Source organism: Triticum aestivum, chromosome 6B (assembly GCF_018294505.1).
Source record: "Triticum aestivum cultivar Chinese Spring chromosome 6B, IWGSC CS RefSeq v2.1, whole genome shotgun sequence".
Taxonomy (NCBI): Eukaryota; Viridiplantae; Streptophyta; class Magnoliopsida; order Poales; family Poaceae; genus Triticum; species Triticum aestivum.
The window spans coordinates 230246230-230255274 of record NC_057810.1 but is presented as its reverse complement, the minus strand read 5'-3'; positions in this window follow the sequence as shown (position 1 = coordinate 230255274).

Sequence of the window (9045 nt, the reverse complement as noted above, 5' to 3'; positions counted from 1 at the left end):
ATCATGATATTTAATCAGGTTAATTCAATGCAAAGCTACTACTACCAAACAAACATTTCATGCAATGAGTCCCACGGACTCGCTTACCAGACGGTTACCGCGTCACCAAACAGTGACCATACCTGGGTCACGACGGTAACCAATCACTCATGAACACCTCAAGTGTCCATGCTTTCGTCACGAACCAATGCATCACAGCACTCACTTAGTTTGCAAGATTATTAGAAAAGTTGATCCATGGTGTGACTTGCTCCCGAGTTTTGCCCATAACTGATGACGCGGCTATCGATAGATTAAATACACTCTGCAGAGGTAGCACACTATACCCACACTACGGAATACCTGGCCCCGCATTACCGTTCGGGTGGACCCAAGCATTCCGATGAAACTCTCCCTTTGTCATGCACTCTCCCCGACCACTCCGACCAACTCCCCCTCAGGGCTAGGTCTTGGGTGGCCCCATGTCTACCAAAGACACCAACGGCCACCGTCCTAGCAAAACAGTCCCAAACGGGGACAAGGTACCATAAAAACAAAACGAGCACACAAGGTTATGTCTGCCTACCGGGCCAGGGTATGCACGCCCATAACCTTCCCTTGCAGGAGGCACCGGTGAGAGCCACAACAAAGGACCGAATCAAGACCTTCCCATAAGGTAGATGTGGTCGCACTGAATTAAAAACCCGATTCAGTGCACCATGATGTGATCAACATCGTATTCACGTTTAACTTAATCAAGTTTAGCTTTGATAAAAAAATTTTATCATCAACATGATATAACCAAAATAATCATGCAACTACTCGTCATGCAAAACAAACAACTCATAATCATGGATCAAACTTAACAACATATGCATCTTGCAATACTAAGAATCAAACTTCTTTGGTTATAACTCATTTTTATAACCAAGCAATATTTTTATTAGTTCATTATTTAAATAAAACCATCACTAGCAAAATAACTATCATTAATTTCCAAAGCAATTTTCATAGTGCAAAATATTACTCTACTTATCCAAACAAGTTCATGCATTCAACCAGAAGCTAAAACAAGCATAACAAGGATGGTAAACTAACTAGAAATTAACCAAAGTTATTTATCAATTTTAAAATGCAAATAATAACTCATATTCAAGTAGAAAACCATAGATATTGAAATAACACCATCCAAATGCTGGTGTGTCTTGCCTTAGTGTAGAGGTGGATCACACCCCTCTTGGTTTGCTTCAAGACAAGCTTCTCCTTCTGAAAAATAATATAAACCACAAAAAGAATTATCAAAACACATTCTAAAAATCACCAGAAATTCACAGCAAGGAAAAATCCACCTTCTGGTGTGCTTCTAGAGCTTTCTGTAACAAAGACAATGCAAAAGGAATCAAATCATTTGGACTTGTGGTTTAGAAATGGTGGCTGGTCAAAGTTTGGTCAAATTTCTGAATAAATTTGAATTAAACAGAAATTCCGGGGGGTGACGTCGAAGGCGCATAACAGAAATACGCCTCCACTCATACCGCTTCGGGCGTGAGTGGTGAGACCGACAGGTGGGTCCCACGCATCAGGAGAGAGAGAGAGAGAGCGAGATCAGAGGGAGGCGGGGCTTCGCCAGAGCTCACGCCGGTGACGAGGGGGCTTGGGGCTAAACGAGAGGGATAGAATTGAAGCGAGGCTCGAGGTGCACCTGCTCGTACACGTGGCTTGGCAAGAGGTGGACGGAGCTGGTCGCGGTCGAGCTCGCAAGCTTCGGTGGTAGACGGGATTCGCCGGAGAGGAAGAAGACGACGGCTAGAGCGGCTCCGAGGGCTCCACGGGGTCCAGGCAGCACCAGTAGACCCCCAATGCCCCACCCAAGCAGCTGCTTGAGCTCGAGAGGCACCAAAGTGCGGCGGCTGGACTGCAGGGATCGACGGAGTCCGCTGGTCAGGGCGACGGCCAGAGGCCTGCCCGACCGGGCTTCTACTCGTCTACGTGTTCGTGGAGGTGGTGTGGAGTGGTGCGTGGCTAGCAAGTGAGGAGGGGGGGGGCGCTATATATAGCTGGAGCGGAGGGGGGGACGTGTCACCGCCGGAGCTCTCTGGACACGCGGCGAACGGCGACGAGAAGCTGCAATGAGAGGGGGCAAACGATCAGCGTCAACGCAGAAGCTTGCCCACACTCGTGGACGAGCATAGGAGGTGGTTGGAGAAGCGGACAAGTGCATGCGCGCACTGTGGCCTTTTGGCCGCGACGTGCCCGTGCTTGCTGCAGCAGCTCTGGCGTCAGCGAGCTCTAGGGAGCGGTCAAGGGTGATGGGTCGAGGCTTGCGGTGCGGTGTGGCAGTCGGAGGCGAGCGCTGGATCGAGCACACGCGAAATAGAGCACAAGGCGCCAGCCAGAGCGCGCCGAGACGCATGCCAGGCACCATGTCCACGCGCGGTCACCAGGCTGGCATGGTCAAAACGACGCCCAGGAGCGGCCAAACCTTGTGTACGCGCTCGACCGTGCAGTGTTAAGTCTAGGGGAGTTGATGGCTCATGCCCAGGCCGACCAGATTAGACTTCACTAAGCTGACAAGTTTCTGTACAGAAACTTGGCCGCCAAGTTTGGCCACCTTCTAGAAGGCCATTAGGGCTGATCTCCTGGGGTTTAGGGTTTCTTAGGAGAGTGTTTGAGCTCAAGAAAGATCAAGGCTAAAAGCTCAAGGAAAAATGTACTTGTTGTACAAAGTGCATTTCTGGTCCAAAAGTGAAAAGATTTTCTACAGAAAAAATATTGCAAAAAGTGATGCAATATTTTTACATGGGAAGGTGTGCCATGGTTCTAAGAATATTTGGAATTTATCTCAGATTTTTCTGAGATAGAAAAATTGAGGTTGCTTTGGAGCACAAGATTCTGAAGTGAGTTTGAGAGAGAGAAATGTATATTTTTATTTTATGAAAAATATTCATTTGATTATTTTGAGGTTTGACCAGAGAAATAAAGAAGATAGGTCACTTGGGTGAAAGCCAAGGATATGCCCAAGTGACAAGTCCATTTGAAATGATTCAAACTCCAATTCAAATCAGGGCAAAAACCACGATAAAACCAAGTCCGGAAAGAGAGAGAAGGCCAGTCTGGAAAAAGAGAGAGGGCAAAATCCAGGCTGTCACAATCCTCCCCCACTTAAGATGAATCTCGTCCTCGAGATTCGGTTGCTTGGGAAAACCATTCTGGGTATGCAGTCCTTAAAAATTCCTCTCTTTCCCAGGTCGCTTCCTCTTCTGTGTGGTGCTCCCACTGAACCTTGTAAAACCTTATTTCCTTGCTGCGAGTGACCCTTTCTGTCTGATCCAATATTCTGATTGGATTTTCCTCATAAGTCAAATCCTTAGCCAATTCTATCTCCGCCATATCAGTCCTTTTCTCCGGTGGCGAGATACATCTTCTTAGTTGTGATACGTGGAACACGTTGTGTACTTCTGATAGTTCTGGTGGCAATTCCAACTAATATGCAACTGTTCCGACTCTGGCCATGATGGGGAATGGACCAATATATCTGGGTGCCAATTTTCCGTGGGTCTGAAACCTCTTGACTCCTTTCATAGGGGTAACTCGGAGATATACGTGTTCTCCGGGTTCGAAGCTGATCTGACGATGTTTGGCATCATAGTAGCTCTTCTGTCGAGATTTGGCCAATTGCAGTCTGTTGCGGATTTCCTTGACTTGCTTCTCTGCTTTGAGCATTAAATCTGTTCCGAAGATATGGCTGTCTCCGGTTTGAGACCAGTTCAATGGAGTGCGGCATTTCCGGCCATACATGGCTTCATAGGGTGACATCTTTAAGCTGGCCTAGAAATTGTTGTTGTAGGAGAACTCGGCATAAGGCAGACAGTCTTCCCACTTGGTTCCTTGGGCCAATGTACATGCCCTGAGCATATCTTCGAGCATTCGATTTACTCGTTCAGTCTGCCCATCTGTCTGAGGATGATAGGCTGTGCTGTATTTCAACGCTGTCCCCAAGGCTTGATGTAGTCGGGACGAAAATGCGAAGGTGAAGAGAGATCCCCTGTCGAAGGTGATAGTCTTGGGTACTTCGTGCAGACTGACGATTCTTGACACATACAGCTGTGCGAGTTGATTCACGCGGTATGTGGTCCGGATAGGAATAAAGTGTGCCACCTTTGTTAAGGTGTCCACTATGACCCATATTGCGTCATTTCCTCGATGAGACCTGGGTAGTCCGGTGATGAAGTCCATGCAGATATCATCCCATTTACATTGGGATACTGGCAGAGGTTGGATGAGTCCGGCGGGTTTTTGGTGTTCCGCTTTTACCTTATTACATATGTCGCAACAGGCTACAAAGTATGCGATGTCTTTCTTCATTCCATTCCACCAAAATACCTGACGAAGGTTCTCATACATTTTGGTACCACCAGGATGAATTGAGTATGGTGCTTCATGCGCTTCTGCCAATATCTTCTTCTTTAGACTTCCTTGGTTGGGTACGCAGAGTCTTCCTCGAAACCTTAGCGAACCTCGCTGATCCATAGAGAAGTCTGGTGCACGCCCTTGGTGCATCTTCTGAACATATCTTTTTAACCTCTCATCATTCGCTTGAGCGATGCGGATTTCTTCTTCGAGAGTAGGGGCAACTTCCAATATATTGGTAAGACGTGCGTCGGTGATTACCAACTTGAGCTGCATGATTTCTTCATAAAGCTCAGGAGGCAAAGAATCCATTAGAGCATTAAGGTTGGCTGGTTTGTGGCTGAGGGCGTCAGCCACCACATTAGCTTTGCCTGAGTGACAATTTATCCCGAGGTCGTAGTCCTTAACCAATTCGAGCCATCTTCACTGTCGAAGGTTCAAATCGGGCTGAGTGAATATATACTTGAGACTCTTATGATTGGTGAATATCTGGCACCTCTTTCTAATCAAACAGTGTCTCCAGATCTTCAAAGCGTGCACTACCGCGGCCAATTCCAAATCATGGGTAGGGTAGTTTCCTTCGTGTTGCCACAGTTGTCGAGATGCATATGCCACCACTTTGCCATCTTGCATGAGTACGCACCCTAGTTCTCTTCTGGATGCACCGCAGTAGACATCAAAACTGCGGTAGATGTCTGGAAGAGTCAATACTGGTGCTGAGGTCAGCCTGGTTTTTAACTCGTTAAAACTCTTCTCGCATTCCTCATCCCATACAAACTTCTTATCCTTCTTCAGAAGCTCAGTCATAGGCTTGGCGATCTTCGAGAAGCCTTCGATAAAACAGCGATAATATCTGGCTAGTCCAAGGAAACTCCGGATTTTTGAGACTGTGGTGGGTGCGGACCAATCAAGTACATCCTTCACCTTTCTTGGGTCCACTGAGATTCCTTCTGCCGACAGGATATGTCCGAGGAATCCCACTTGTTGGAGCCAGAACTCACATTTGCTGAATTTGGCACAAAGTTGATGGTCACCAAGCCTTTGCAGAACTGCCCGAAGATGCTCCTTGTGTTCATCCTTTCTCTTGGAGTGAATGAGGATGTCATCAATGAATACCACCACAAATTTATCCAAGAAGTCCATAAACACCTTGTTCATCATATGCATAAAGAATGCAGGAGCGTTGGTAAGGCCGAAGGACATAATGGTGTACTCATAAAGACCGTATCGAGTGGTGAATGCGGTCTTAGGGATATCCTCCTTCTTTATCTTGAGTTGATGATATCCAGTCCTCAAATCAATTTTTGAGAATACTTTGGCCCCACTAAGTTGATCAAACAAATCGTCGATCCTTGGAAGTGGATACTTGTTTTTGATGGTGACGTCATTCAGCTGTCGGTAGTCTACACACATTCATAGACTGCCATCCTTTTTGTCCATGAAGATTGCTGGTGATCCCCATGGTGAAGAGCTTGGTCGAATGTATCCTTTCTGCAGCATCTCATCCCATTGTTTCTTCAATTCCACTAATTCCGAGGAAGGCATCCCATAATATTTCTTATGTATCGGAGTGGTTCCAGGCACCAAGTCAATCGCGAACTCCAATTCTCGTTCTGGTGGCATGCCTGGCAATTCTTCCGAAAAGACGTCTGGATACTCACTGACCACGGGAATTAAATCCACTTCTTCGGCCACTGCTGCGAAAACCATATCTTTCGTGGGGATGCGCCTGCGGGCATAAAAACTTGCCGTGCGACCTTCCATATTTTCAGGGTAACTTCTCTGGTCGCACAGCTGATGCAGACTTGATATTGAGTTAACCAATTCATGCCCAGAATGATGTCCAATTTGTTGGAATCGATGATTATCAACGAGGTTGGAAACTTGACGCCCTTGATGTTAATTTCCAAATTTCGGCAGACGAGATTGCTTCTGAGTAGGAATCCCGGGGATTGTACCAGCATGTGCTTTCCCAAAATCGAACAAGGAAAATTGTTTTGGGAAGCAAAACTCCATGATATAAAAGAGTGGGAAGCCCAGAGTCAAATAAAATTATGGCGGGTATGTCATTAACAAGAAACATACCAATGACGACTTCCGGGTCCTCTTGAGCTTCGTTTGCGGATATGTGATGAATTTGCCCTTGAATCATATCTGGGGCGGGATACGGCTCCATGTAGTTGACTTGCATTGGAATGGAGCCACTTGCTTGCTGTTCTTGGGACACTGCCTGGAGTAGTGTCCGGTTTGACCACAGCTGAAACATGTATTGTTGCGCTGATAGTCTTCACGCACCGGGCTGGTCATGACATTCTTGAGTTGCGTAGTAGTCTTGTTGACATTCTGCTGCTAATTTGGTTTGTACTCCATGATACGTCTCCAACGTATCTATAATTTTTGATTGCTCCATGCTACTTTATCTACTGTTTTGGACTATATTGGGCTTTATTTTTCCACTTTTATATTATTTTTAGGACTAACCTATTAACCGGAGGCCCAGCCTAGAATTGATGTTTTTTGCCTCTTTCAATGTTTCAAGGAAACAAAATATCAAACGGAGTCCAAACGGAATGAAACCTTTGGGAACGTGATCTTCTCACCGAACGTGATCCAGGAGACTTGGACCCTACTCCAAGAAGCTTTCGAGGAGGTCACGAGGGTGGAGGGCGCGCCCAGCCTCGTGGGCCCCTCGGAGCTCCACCGACGTACTCCTTCCTCCTATATATACCTACGTATCCCTAATAGACCAGAGACGGAGCCAAAAACCTAATTCCACCGCCGCAACCTTCTGTATCCATGAGATCCCATCTTGGGGCCTGTTCCGGAGCTCCGCCGGAGAGGGCATCCACCACGGAGGGCTTCTACACCAACACCATAGCCCCTCCGATGAAGTGTGAGTAGTTTACTTCATACCTTCAGGTCCATAGCTAGTAGCTAGATGGCTTCTTCTCTCTTTTTGGATCTCAATACAATGTTCTCCCCCTCTCTCGTGGAGATCTATTCGATGTAATCTTCTTTTTGTGGGGTGTTTGTTGAGTCCGATGAATTGTGGGTTTATGATCCAACTTATCTATGAATAATATTTGAATCTTCTCTGAATTCTTTTATGTATGATTGAGTTATCTTTGCAAGTCTCTTCAAATTATCCGTTTGGTTTGGCCAACTAGATTGCTAGTTCTTGCAATGGAAGAAGTGCATGGCTTTGGGTTCAATCTTGCGGTGTCCTTACTCAGTGACAGAAAGAGTTGCAAGGCACGTATTGTATTGTTGCCATCGAGGATAACAAGATGGGGTATTTATCATATTGCATGAATTTATTCCTCTACATCATGTCATCTTGCTTAAGGCGTTACTCTGTTTTTAACTTAATACTCTAGATGCATGCTGGATAGCGGTCGATGAGTGGAGTAATAGTAGTAGATGCATAATCGTTTCGATCTACTTGTCTCGGACGTGATGCCTTTATACATGATCATACCTAGATAACCTCATAACTATGCTCAATTCTATCAATTGCTCAACAGTAATTTGTTCACCCACCGTAGAATACTTATGCTCTTGAGAGAAGCCACTAGTGAAACCTATGGCCCCCGGGTCTATTCTCATCTTATCAATCTCCATCACTTTATTTACTTGCTTTGCCTTTTACTTTTTACTTTGCATCTTTATACCAAAAATACCAAAAATATTATCTCTATCAGATCTCACTCTCGTAAGTGACCGTGAAGGGATTGACAACCCCTAAGCGTTGGTTGCGAGTTGCTATCATTTTGTGCAGGTACGAGGGACTTGCGCGTGACCTCCTACTGGATTGATACCTTGGTTCTCAAAAACTGAGGGAAATACTTACGCTACTGTGCTGCATCACCCCCTCCTCTTCGGGGAAAACCAACGCAAGCTCGAGACGTAGCAAGAAGGATTTCTGGCGCCGTTGCCGGGGAGGCTTACGCAAAAGTCAACATACCAAGTACCCATCACAATCCCTATCTCTCGCATTAGATTATTTGCCATTTGCCTCTCGTTTTCCTCTCCCCCACTTCACCCTTGCCGCTTTATTCTCCCTCTCTTTCCTTTTGCCTTTTGTTTGCTCGTGTGTTAGTTTGCTTGCTTGTCATCATGACTAGTCCCTTATCTACTCCTATGTCTCCCGAGTTTGAAGTTCTTCACTTCAAGCAAAGGCAAGGAGAAAAATTAAAAGATGCTTGGTATAGGATGATGGAATCTTATCGTAAATGCACCCTAGAGGTGAACTATAGAATCCTTTTTCAGAATTTTTATGTTGGGTTAAATATAACATATAGACAAATCCTGGATTGCATTGCCAAGGGAAATTTCATTGAAATTGATCCCAGTATTGCGCATGAAATTATAGAGGGAATAGTGGGAACACCACCCCAAAAAGAAGGATCTAACCAGGAAGAAACCCAAATGTTTGAAAAGATTTGTGAAGCAACAAAGATTTTACAAAAGTCTCTTGATCCTCTTAAAAATATTGGCGGAAATCTTAACCATATGAATACGTTGATTACTCTTTGCAATAAACGGTTGGATTCTTTAGATCTAAAAATTTCAGAGTATGAAGGGAGGAGGGAAGAACCCCCCGGATTAGAACATGATTCCGCTAAAAAATTAAAAACCAAAGATGGCACAACCTAG